Consider the following 14,037-nt stretch of genomic DNA (forward strand, 5'->3'; position numbering starts at 1 on the left):
TATGGTATCCCAGAAACTATGGGATGCCTACAGAAGTTGAATCACAGTCTAGGTAAGCTCAGGAAGTAATACTATAAGAAAAATAACTAGCTGAAGGACCAAGGTTGGAGGCATGGATCAATGGTAAAGCACCAATGAGGTAAGTCTGAGACACTGAGTTAAGACCCAGTACAACAACAAAAAAACCCACAAACATGAAAGTTGAAAATGCTTATGAATTAAAGGTGTCATTGTAATAATTTATGTTTGTAAAACTATCCCCAAGGACCTTCAAGATAACAAAGTGTCTGTTGAGATTCATTTCAATTCAACATACTTCTACCTCTAGTAAGTACTTCCTATGTGCTAGGCACTCTGTATTGCTGGTCAAAGGAAAATACAATTAGGTGTGATATAATTATTGTATTAAGTAGTTTGGGGTAATCAAAGCATTATCATATATACCAACCAATTCCCCTTCTGCAGCATGTCAACTAGATGATAACTTACCATAATTAGTCTGAGCTTGTTTCTTCATCTATTTAGCTTACCCTAGAGAAAACAAGTCAGAACAGACTGGTCTTTGTCTCCACCAAAAAAAAAAAAAAACACCTAAATTTAAAAACTTAAGTCCACAAGAGAGTTTTCTTTTTCATTTCCAATTTATATGATTTCTAGGTAAAACTAATTGAAAGTTAAAAGGTCAAATGGTTCTGGCCTCTGATAAGTCATAATGGTTGTAGGAAATAACTGCCATCATCATTTACCATGACTCATAGAACCTTGACTCCGTTATTATTCTGCCTCGCAGTGATTCAGATATGTGAGAAAATTTGGTGAAGGGTATTAGTTTAGAGAATGTGGGATCTATTCCAACTAGGTTGGTGGGGAAGCAGGAGACAGGAAAAAATGCCAACAGTAGTCAACTAACTGTGACTGACTTGGCTCCCATGGAGGGACTATTAAGTATTCTGATACAGATGAAAATGGGATATGGCACAGAAACACAGAACAGTCATGTGTGCACAGGACATCTGGAAACCTACATTTTTTGCATGAGAAAAAAAGAAAGCATGAAATTTTACAACCACACAGAACAGAATGTCTGAAACGCTATAGCTGAGCTCACTGTTTTTCTTCGTACTTCACATTGCTTTTTTCCTGTCAGTTATACCACAAATACCACATAATAGGCAACAAGTGAACCAGCTGCATTGCTAGTGAAACTCTGTTAATTATTAGAAGAAAAAGCTGACTAAACTCCAATAAATTAAAGGCATTCCCACAAAGGTAAATACAAAGGGGAATTTCCATATTTCAACTTCTGGTTTTAACACACCTTCTGCTAAAATATTGGACATGTGTTGAAGAAATGTAGAAGAGCTCAATCAGGGCCAAGTCAAAAATCAAAGAATACTTAGTTCAGTATACATTAATGGAAAATGTGTGTGTATGTTCATTTTGAATTTAATTTTATTTAAACTGATTTAAAAAGATAAAAATGATATAGATTAGCCAAGCGCTGGTCGCTTATACTTGCCATCCTAGCTATTCAGGTGGTTATGATTTGAGGATCATGGTTCAAAGCCTACCCAAGCAGGAAAGTCCATGTCATCTCCAATTAACTATCCAGAAAAAATACAAAAGTAGCTGTGGCTCAAGTGGTAGATCACTAGCCTTGAGCAAAAATGCTCAAGGACAGTGCCCAGGCCCTGAGTTCAAGCCTCAGACCAGCACACAAAAAATGCAGATTTGCTGAGCGCGGGCCAGTGACTCATGCCTGTAATCCTAACTACTCACGAGGCTGAGCTCTGAGGACTGCAGTTCAGGCCAGCCTGGGCAGGAAAGTCTGTGAGACTCTTATCTCCAATTAACCACCAGAAAACTGGAAGTGGTGCTGTGGCTAAAGTGGTAGAGCACTAGCCTTGACCTGAAGAGCTGAGGAACAGTGCCCAGGCCCAGAGTTCAAGCCCCATGACTGAAAAATAGATTAGTGTGTGTAATATTTTATGAATGTGTGCATTGCTGAACACATTCATATAAAGTTCAGCACATGATGTTCATATGTACATTGTGCATTTCTCAAATTAGGCTATGTATATTTCTTCAAACATCGATCATTTATTTATTACAGCTTTTGAAACATGTGCATTATGATTATCTGTAATCACCACAGTCCAATACAATAGTACCAGAGAGTTTCTTGCGCCTATAAAAATGTAACAACAAACATTAGCCTTCATCCATCCCTCTCTAGCTCTATTATCCTCAGACTCAGACTCTAGTAAACACCATTCGGAGCTTGTCTTCTATGACATCATCTTCTTTTTTTAATTTTATTTTATTGTCAAGGTGATGTACAGATGGTTGACAGTTACATATGTAAGGTAGTAGGTATATTTGTTGTTGAACTTGTTACACCCTCCATTTTTCTCCCACTTTCCTTCCTCCTCAATCCCCCTCCTAAGTTATACAACATCATTTTTTTAGTTTCCACATGCGAACGGTAACATCCAGTGCCTGTCTTTGTATGTCTCACTTATTTTACTTATCTCAGTTATTCATTCTTCCACATGTGGATATTCTACTTTCCCAACACAATTTCCTGCAACACCAGCTCTTCTATTCAATAGATGTTGTTAATGCATTTGTTAAAAATCAATTTCTGAGCTCTGTATTCTATTCCATGTGTCTGTTAATATACAGATGCTATACCGTTCTAAATACTATAGTTTTGTCGAATGCCTTTAAATCAGATATTATGATGCCTCCAATAATTTAATTCTTTTAAAATATATTTTATATGACAGATAAATACATAAACATTTTGCATATTATTGGAGTTCAGACACTGTTGAGATTCCACCCATTATTGTTATACTATAGTATAAAAATAAAGTTAGACCTTTTAGGTTTAACAGTGTTTGTTTTTTTAATTAACATATATTAGTTGTACAAGAGAAGAATTCATTGTAACATTTCCCACACATGCATGCTATGTATTCCAATCTATTTCACAACAGTGTTTGTTTTATAAAGTTAGATGACTCAACAATTGGGGCACTTAGATTTACAATCATTGTAACTTCTTTTTGAACTGATCTTATGACCAGCATATTTGCTTCTTCTTTCGTGTTTTATTTTTAATTCTGATTTGATAGAATAATAACTACTCCTGTTCACGTTTGGTTTCCACTTCCATGGAGTATTTTTTTACTATCCTTTTATTTTCAGTTTGTCTATATCTTTACAAGTGAAATGAGTTTCTTATACACAGCATAATGTTAGGTCTTCTTTTTTTAATCCATTCAGCCAGTTTCTATCTTTTAATTGAGAAATTAGACCATTTACATTCGAAGTTATTAGTAGTTTTAGTATTAGTTATTAAGTTATTAGTTATTAAGTATTGAGTTATTAGTTATTAGTAATGTTTCTGTCAATTTTCTCCTTTTTAAAATGTCATGTCTTGTCACAATCCATTTAACAATTTGATTAGATTTCAGTGAAAATTATCTTCCAGAATAGGTCCCTCCCACCCCCAGATTAGGATTAAATAACTTTACTACAATTAGTATATATGGTGCAGAATTTCATACAAAGAAAGTGTGCCATCAGTGTGATAATATATATAAACAAAAAAAAACAAAATAAAGGACAAATGCACAAACCTGCTGCTGCTTAGATCACTGCAGCTTCTAGGGCCCAGTTTCTTTTACTGATTTAAAAACAAAATGAAAAAAAAATAAAGAAGTTGTGCCTGAAAAAATAAAATTAAATTAAAAAATTAAAAAATTAAATGTCGTTTGTTCCATTCTTCTTCCAGAGCTGTTCAATTTTGTAGATTAGTGTTTCATTCAATTTATCCTTTATTTTGCATTTAGGTGTCTACTTTACCAATGAATTTAATACTCATACTTCCTTTCCCTTCTCAATGTAGACTTAATGAATACTTTTTGGGGTTGGTCATAGGGCTTGAACTCAGGGCCTGGGTACTGTCTCTGAGATTTTTTGCTGAAGGATAGTGCTCTACCACTTCAAGTCACAGCACCACTTCTGGTTTTCTGGTGGTTAATTAGAGATGAGTCTCACAGAGTTTTCCTGCCTGGGTTGGCTTCGAACTTTGATCCTTAAATCTCTCAGCCTCCTGAGTAGCTAGGACTCCAAGTGTGAGCCACTGGTGCCCGGCTGAATATTGTGTGTGTGTGTGTGTGTGTGTGTGTGTGTGTGTGTGTGTGTGTGTTAGTACTGGGGCTTGATCCCAGTGCCTGGACACTGTACATTGGGTTTTTCACACAAGTGCTTGACCACTTGAGTCACACCTCCACTTTCAGCTTTTTGGTGGTTAATTGGAGGTACAATTTCCTGGACTTTCCTGCCCCAGATGGCTTCAAACTGTGATCCTCAGTTCGCAAGACTCTTGAAAAGCAAGGATAACAGGTCTGAGTCACTAGTCCCTGGCTTCTAATAAATTTTTAATAATTATACTAAAATAAAAAACAGAATATACTATTTCTGGCCATAAAAAATACCTTCTAATGCTCTTTTTTCCTCTGAAGTACTTCTCCTTTCAATGTCCTTTTTTATTCTCTTAATCTGTCAAAATGAAATAACAAAACATAGAGTCAATTAGCCATCAATAAGTTGCAATAAGAAGGCTTTTCTTTGTGACCTTCCTGTGAGTGTAAAGAACAGTAAGTCATAAAACCTTATACTAAAATTTTTCTTAAAGGAATTTTTTGAACAATGAAGCCACAGAGCAAGGACTAAGGCACATTGTAAAGTTGTAAAAAGCAGAGGAATAGTTGGGAAATCTACACTTGGGTTCTTTTTTTAGGTATATGTTTACTTTTCTTTATTTTTTATTGTTATCTTCAAATAGTTGTATGAAGAGGTTTCAATGTAACATGTCCATTTATATCTACAATGTGTTAGATTTGTTTTTTAACTTGCTGGTAACCTTGGACAAGTTACTTCACTTCTCTTCTGAGTCTTAATTTCTACACAGCTAATCTTTATAATATATTGTAAAGAGTAATTTGATTCTTCAATAAATATTTGTTAATTTTTATATGTCAGACACTGAGTTTGATTTGAGATAATAAATTACAAAATAGGAAGCCAGACATGTTAGAGAACTATCATTGTTCTAAATGCTTCCTAAGGTTCCAAAGTCATATAGCCTTTACAAAAACAATTAATAAAAGAACTATATTACATTTTCTTATGTATTTTATATTATAGAAATTTCCATTACTACTTAACTATGTAGTCTGTAAACATTAGCAGAATTACAGAAAAAAGTAATGTTTTTCGTTCCTAAGCTCTCAGTTGGTTATTGTTTTTAAAACTGCAGATATAAGGAGCCGGGTACTGGTGGCTCACATCTGTACTCCTAGGTAATTATGAGGCTGAGATCTGAGGATCACGGTTCAAAGCCAGCCTGGGCAGAAAAGTCCTCAAGACTTTTATCTTCAATTAACTACCAAAAAGCCAAAAACAGCAGTGTGGCTCAAAGTAGTCGACTACTAACCTTGAACACAAGAGCTCAGCGACAGAATCCAGACACTGAGTTCAAGTCCCAAAGCTGGCACAAAAACTGCAGATATAACTGTTAATACTGCTACTATTATTTTTCAGTGATTTTGTTTGTTCATTAGTAAAAGAAAACAAAACTAATCCCCAGTGAGCACCTATTGTCCACCATTTTATGTTAAGTACGTTACCTGTGAAATATCATTTAATCCTAACAAATATTTAGCAGAGAATGTGTCGTTCTTCCCATTTTATAAATCAAGAAGCTGAGTTCTAGTGAGGTAAAGTTCATTTGTGAGGAACTGGATTTCTAAGATGAATTCAAGTTTGTTTCTCTCAAATCCTGTGTATTCTCTCTTCCTTCTAAAGCTTTTATGGTCCACACCTACCTACATGGAGAGATCAGAGACTACTACATGGAGAAATCAGAGAAATCACAGCAAGTTAGTGGCCAAGCCAATTCTAGAATATATGATCTCTCTTTCCAGTCTAATTCACTTCTTAAAATTTCATCATATAGATGTTGTAACAATTTAACTATATTTATAAAATATGAAAAATTAATTTAATAAGAAATTAAATAGTATTAGTTGGTCATCTGTGGTCTCAGCTTTTCAAAAAGCTGAGGAAGGAGGATCACTGGTGTCAGGATTTTTAGTCCAACTGGAGAAATACAAAACTGTCTCCAAACACAGATATATTATTCACGTTTCTACATGACTTTTGTTGATTAGTATTGCAAGTAAAGATCAATATTTTTAGTCTCAAAAACTACACCTGAAATCTATGCCATACAACTCTACAAACCAATATTAGATATGAAAGAAACCTATAGACAAATATATCCAACAATAACAGTATGTACATTCTTCAAGCAGCATCGATCATTTTCCAAGATAAAACATTGGGCCACAAAATAAATATTAATAAACTGAAAAGGATTAAAATCCTGCAAAGTATGCTTTCCCAACCACTGCAAAATGAAATTAGATGTCAATAATATAGGAAATTATGTAAATACACAACATGTGGAAATTAAACAACATACTTCTAAATAACCAATGGGATATCAGAAGGGAAGTTACAAAATATCTTGAAATGAATGAAACAAAGCTATAACATAACATATCTTATATGGTATAGCAAAAAATGGCCCATACAAAGGAAATTATGGGTATAAAGGACCATATTAAAAAAGAAAAAAAATCTCAAATCACTAACCTTAATTTTCATACTTAGGAAACTAGACAAATGCAAATTAAACTCAAAACATGCAGAAACAAGGAAGAAAACAGGGCAGAAATTATTGAGCAAAACTATAAAAAAATAGAAAATGTAATTAATTTTAATGGATTGTACTGAAGTAGTATGAAAACATTCTCCAAATTAGATAAAAGAATTAGATACATTCATAGAGAGCTGTAACTACTAGAACAACCTCTATAAAGAGAAAAATGTATAATAAAGAGGATTTATTGTCATAAAAACCTTTCCACAAAATAAAGCCCAGTAACAGATGGTTTGACTGTTGAAATCAAGCATTTAGAAAAAAAATTAAAATCACCCTACACAATGTGTTTTTTAAAAGCTATAAATGAAGTGACATTTTCTAACTCATTTTCTGAGGCCAAGTTTTATAATACATTTTTTATTGTAAAGATACTGTACAAAGGGGTTACAGTTACATGAGCAAGGTAATGAGTACATTTCCTATCAAACATTGTTACCTCCTCCTTTGTTTTTCCCCTACCATCCTTTCTCTTCCACCTCCACAACTACACTCCACACTACCCCACCCCTAAATTGTAAAGTTGGTTTTTCAACATGGTGTCTTGTACATCTCATTGTTACAATGAGTCAACCTGTATCCCTATTTAAGCATTTTGTTTTTTTTTCCCTTCCCCTCCCCAAATTAGAAAAGTATGTATACAAGATTCAGGGCACCAACATCAAATACAGTGAAAACAGGGCTTATCAAAATCATACAAAAAGACACTAGGAAAAGAAAAGTATACACCAATATCCTTTATCATCATAGATACACAAATTCTCATCAAAATACTAACAAACATAATCCAGGAACATAAAAAGTATTATACACCATGACCAAGTGGGATCTATTCTAGGAATTCAAAATTTATTTCAACATCTGAAAAGCCAAATGTCATATTAATAAAATAAAGGACAAAACTACATAATCAGAAGATGATGTAGTCAAAAGATAAAAAGTATTTGATAACATCCAACATTACTTCATGATAAAGCACTCAACAAACTAAAAAATATAAAAGAATTTCAACTTGATAAACAGCATTGAGAAAAAAAATATATACAGCATACATTATACTTAACTGTGGAAAACTAAATACTTTCCCTCTAAAACCAAGCAAAAGGAAAAAAGTATCTATTCTCCTCATTTATAATCAACATCATAGAATCATTTTAGATAGATCAATTTGGTGTGAAATGAATGAGAAAGAGAGTGAGAGAGAGACATGGGGTAGAAAGAGGGATGGAGAAAATGGAGGAGGGAGGGAAGGAGGAAGAAAAGAAGGAAGGAAGAAAAGAAGGAAGGAAGGAAGAAGAAGGAAGGAATGAAGGAAGGGGAAAGAAAGAAAGAAAGAAACAAACAAACAAACAAACTGGAAAGGAAGAAGTAAAAATAACTTCCTTAAAAAGGATCATATATATATAATCTTACAGAATACAATAAAAATATTAGAACCAATAAATGAGTTTAACAGAATTAGAGAATATCAATATACAATAATCAACTGAATTTTTATACACTAACCATTAATTTTTCTAAAGTTAAAGAGACAATCCCATTTGTAATAGTGGGAAAATTAAAATATATGGAAATTAATAAGAGAAATGTTATGCACCAAAAAGTACAAAACATTGTTAAATGAAATTTTACAAGAATTCAATAAATGAAAAAGCATCCCACATTCAAAGAGCACAAGATTTAATGCTGTTAAGATGGAAATATTCCTCAAATTTATGTGACTCTTCAACACATTTCTGATTTTCATAATTTCCAGGAGTCTTTTTGACAGAAATTGACCAGCTGATTATAAAATTTATATAAACATGCAAAGAACTCAGAATAGATAAAAATAATCTTGATAAAGAACAAATTTTGAGTATTGGCAATTCCTGATTTAAAAATGTCTGACAAAGCAATGATAATCAAAACAGTGTGGAACCACCTTCAAAAAAAATCAGTTCAATACAAGTAAATTAAGAGTGCAAAAATAAATCCTAATATCCATGGTCAATTAATTTTCAACAAGGATATCAGGACAAATAATGGAATTCTATGCCTCCATCAGATAGAATGACATTGCCCCATTTGTTAGGAAATGGAAAGACTTGGAAAAAATTTTATTAAGTGAAGTAAGCCAGGCCCAAAGAAACATAGGTCCCATGGTTTCCCTTATTTGCAATAATTAGTATATGTCTGAGACAAGCAGAAAAGGTCAGATAAGTTGATGTTAGGTGAAATGAGCCCCAAGGTAAGGACTCAAATGGTTTTGCTTTCTTGCTATTGTTTCTAACATATTTATAAGATGATTTCTTTGTTGCTTTGTATGTTCCTCCCCCATGGTATAACTCCTGCTTTCATGGTATTTGATATTGGTATAATTTGTGGAGGGGAAGGGAAAAAACAAATAGTTTAAACAGGGATACAGGTAGACCCATTGCAACAATAAGATGTACAAGATGTTATGTCGAAAAATGAACTTTAGGGGGAAGGGGAGGGGAGGGGAAAAAAAAAAAGAAAAATGAACTTTACAACTTTGTGGGGGGGGGATTGGAGTGGGGGAGCGGGAATAGGAAGGGATAGGAAAGGGAAACAAAGGAGGAGGCAACAATGCTTGATAAGAAATGTATTCATTATCTTGCCCATGTACTTGTAACCCCTCTGTACGGTATTTTCACAATAAAAAATAAAATTAAAAAGAAGAGAGAGAGAAAAAAAAAGAAAAGTCATTTGTTGGTGGTGGTGGTGGTGATGGTGGTGGTGGTAGTCCTAGGGCTTATATTCAGGGCCCGGGTGCTATCTCTGAAATTTTCTGCTCAAGCCTAGTTCTCTACAACTTGAGCCACAGCTTACTTCTGGATTTTTTGTACGTTTTTTATTGTGAAATACTGTACAGAGGGGTTACAATTACATGAACAAGGTAATGAGTATATTTCTTATCAAGCTTTGTTACCTCCTCCTTTGTTTTTCCCCTTCTGTCCCTTCACACACACACACACACACACACACACACACACACACAGACACACACACACACACACACACACCTGCGCCTAGGTCTTGTACACCTCATTGTTACAATGGGTAAGCCTGGATCCCTATTTAAGCATTTTGTTTTTTCCCATTCCATCCTCAAGCCAGGGAAGTGTGTATACAAGATGCAGGGCACCGGAAGCAAATACAGTGAAAACAGGAGTTAAACCAGGGGAGAGGAACATACAGAGAAACAAAAAAAATCACATAGTACATTATAGATGTTAGAAACAATAGCAAGAAAGAAAAAAATATTTGTGTCCCTATCTTGGGGTTCATTTCGCTTAACATCATCTTATCTGGTCATATGTACATAGCTTTTGATCTTTTCTGCTTATCCCAGACATATGCTAGTTATTGCAAATAAGGGAAACCATGGGACCTATGTTTCTTTGGGCCTGGCTTACTTCACTTAATATAATTTTTATCAAGTCTTTCCATTTCCTAACAAATGGGGCAATGTCTTTCTTTCTGATGGAGGCATAGAATTCCATTGTGTATTTATACCACATTTTCTTGATCCATTCATCTACTGAGGGTCATCTGTATTGGTTCCATATCTTAGCTATGGTAAATAATGTTCTTCTGGCTTTTTTGTAGTTAAGTGGAGATAAGAGTCTCACAGACTTTCCTGAAAAGGCTGGCTTCACATTGTGATCCTCAGATCTTAGCAGAGTTAACACTACAGGCATAAGCCACCCACACCTAGCCGAGAAAAGTCATTTTGAACAAATGATACTTGGAACAATTGTCCACCTACATGAAAATGAATATCGAACTCTCACTTGAAATCATACACAATACTCAAAATGTATCAAAATATGACCTAAATTTAAAATTGTTAGAGGAAAATATACAGCTAAATCTTTATGATTATAGTTCTGGTTTTCTTGATATAACATATAAATAAACAAAAGAAAGGAATACTATCAAAGTATGTTATGTACATGTATGAAAATGTTATTATGAAACTCATTGTTACTATAATTAATACATACTAATAAAAAGTATTTTCAAGGTTTCAATAAATGTTTGTTAAATAAAAAATAAACAGCTGGGCACTGGTGGCTAACACTTGTAAGCCTAAGCTACTCAAGGGGGTGAGATTTAAGGAATGCAGTTCAAACCCACCTGGGAAAAAAAAGTCCATGAGATTATTTCCAATTAGGTACTAAAACTAGCCAGAAGTGAAGCTGTGGCTCAAGTGGTAGAGTGCTAGCCTTGAGCAAAAAAGCTGAGGGACAGTGCCCAGGCCCCAAATTCAAGTTTCAGGACCAGCACACACACACACATTAAAAGAACATCTGGGGCTGGGAAGTTGGCTCAGTGGTAGAGCGCTTGCCTTGCATGCCTGAGGCCCTGGGTTCAATTCCTCAGCACCACATAAGCAAAAAGAAAAAAGCCGGAAGTGGCGCTGTGGCTCAAGTGGTAGAGCACTAGACTTGAGCTGAAGAGCTGAGGGACAGCACCCAGGCCCAGAGTTCAGGCCCACAACCGGACCAAAAAAAAAAAGAACATCTAAAAAAAAAGGAAAAGGAAGGGAAGGGAATGGAAAGGAAAGGAAGCTGGGCCTGGTGGCTCATTCCTGTAATCCTAGCTACTCAAGAGGCTGAGATCTTAGGATCGTGGTTCGAATCCAGCCTAGGCAGGAAAATCCATGAGACTTATCCCCAATTGACCACCAGAAAACCGGAAGTGGCGCTGTAGCTCAAAGTGGTAGACTGCTCGCCTTCCGCTGAAGAGCTCAGGGAGAGCATCTAGGAACCCAGGTCAAGCCTCATGACCAGCAAAAGAGGGGCGGGGCGGGAGAGAGAGAGAGAGGGAGAGAGGGAGAAAGGAAAAGAAAAAGAAAAAGAAAACTAATAATGAGTATGAGAAATTGGAGGCAGAAGAAAAAACAAAAAGAAATGTACTCATTACCTGACATATGTAACTGCAGGCCCTCTGTACATCACCTTTACAATAAAATTTAAATTAAAAAATAAAATAAAATAATGCAATGTTTGTGGTTGCATGCAATTCTGTGAATGTACTAAAAACATTAAGCATAATTTTATTTTTTTTAATTTTAATTTTAATTTTAATTTTTTGTTAACATATTGTACAGAGGGGTTACAATTACATGGGCAAGATAATGCCTACATTTCTTATCAAGCATTGTAGCCTCCTCCTTTGTTTACCCTTCACATCCCTTCCCAGCCACCCCATCCCCACCCCCCTACCTAATCCTCCCCCCCCCCCCCCACCAACGTTGAAAGTTCGTTTTCAACAAGACAACTTGTACTTCTCATTGTTGCAACAGGTCCACCTGTATCCTTAAATGACTTGTTTTTCCCCATCTCCTCCACAAATTATACTGACATCAAATATAGTGAAAGCAGGGGTTATACTGTGGGGGAGGGACTGACAAAGCAACAAAGAAATAATCTTATAAATGCGTTAGAAACAAATGAATGAAAAAAAAACATTTGAATACATATCTTAGGGATCATTTTCCTAACATCACATTATCTGACCTTTTCTGCTTGACTCAGACATATACTAGATATTGCAAATAAGGGAAACCATGGGACCTATGTTTCTTTGGGCCTGGCTTACTTCACTTAATATAATTTTTTCCAAGCCTTTCTATTCCCTAACAAATGGGGCAATGTCATTCTTTCTGATGGAGGCATAGAATTCCATTGTGAATATATACCACATTTTCTTGATCCATTCATCTACTGAGGGGCATCTGGGTTGGTTCCATATCTTAGCTATGGTAAATAATGCTGCAATAAACATAATTGTGCTGGTAGCTTTAGTGTGGTCTTGTTTGTAAACATTTGGGTAAATGCCCAAAAGTGGGATTGCTGGGTCATAGGGGAGCTCTATGTGAAGTCTTCTGAGGAACCTCCATACTGCTTTCCAAAGAGGTTGAACAAGTTTACACTCGCACCAACAATGAAGTAAGGTTCCCTTCCGTCCACATCCCCTCCAGCATCTGTTGTTGTTAGAGTTCTTGATTTTTGCCATTCTAACTGGAGTGAGGTGGTATCTCAATGTTGTTTTGATTTGCATTTCTTTTTTTTTTAATTTTATTTTATTTTATTTAAGAGCATACTGTACAGAGGGGTTACAATTACATTGGCAGGATAATGCATACATTTCTTGCCAAGCATTGCAGCCTCCTCCTTTATTTACCCTTCACCTCCCTTCCCAGCCTCCCCCCTCCCCCCCACCCAATCATACCCCCCTCCCCCACACACACCGACATTGTAAAGCTTGCTTTGACATGACATTTTGCAATTCTCCTTGTTGCAACAGGTCCACCTGAATCCTTAAACGACTTGTTTGTCCCCATCTCCTCGACATGTTATACTGACATCAAATAAAGTGAAAGCGGGGGTTACACTGTGGGGGAGGGACATACAAAGCAACAAAGAAATAATCCTATAAATGCGTTAGAAACACATGCATGAAAGAAACGAAAACATTAAAATACATATTTAAGGGTTCGTTTTCCTAACATCATATTATCTGACCTTTTCCGCTTGACTCATACTTATACTAGATATTGCAAATAAGGGAAACCATGGGACCTATGTTTCTTTGGGCCTGGCTTACTTCACTTAATATAATTTTTTCCAAGCCTTTCCATTTCCTAACAAATGGGGAAATGTCATTCTTTCTGATGGAGGCATAGAATTCCATTGTGTATATATACCACATTTTCTTGATCCATTCATCTACTGAGGGGCTTCTGGGTTGGTTCCATATCTTAGCTATGGTAAATAATGCTGCAATAAACATAATTGTGCTGGTAGCTTTAGTGTGGTCTTGTTTGTATACATTTGGGTAAATGCCCAAAAGTGCGATTGCTGGATCATAGGGGAGATCTATATGAAGTCTTTTGAGGAACCTCCATACTGCTTTCCAAAGTGGTTGAACAAGTTTACATTCCCACCAACAATGAAGTAAGGTTCCTTTCTGTCCACATCCCCTCCAGCATCTGTTGTTGTTAGAGTTCTTGATTTTTGCCATTCTAACTGGAGTGAGGTGATATCTCAATGTTGTTTTGATTTGCATTTCTTTTATGGCTAGGGATGTTGAACATTTCTTCATGTGTCTGTTGGCCATCCTTCTTTCTTCTTCAGAGAAGTTTCGCTTTAAGTCTTTAGCCCACTTATTTATTGGGCAGTTGTTTCTTTGAGGATTTGTTGTTGGGGGATTTAAGTTTTTGAATT

Source organism: Dipodomys merriami, unplaced genomic scaffold (genome assembly GCF_024711535.1).
Source record: "Dipodomys merriami isolate MVZ:Mamm:240054 unplaced genomic scaffold, mDipMer1.0.p SCAF_3, whole genome shotgun sequence".
Lineage (NCBI taxonomy): Eukaryota > Metazoa > Chordata > Mammalia > Rodentia > Heteromyidae > Dipodomys > Dipodomys merriami.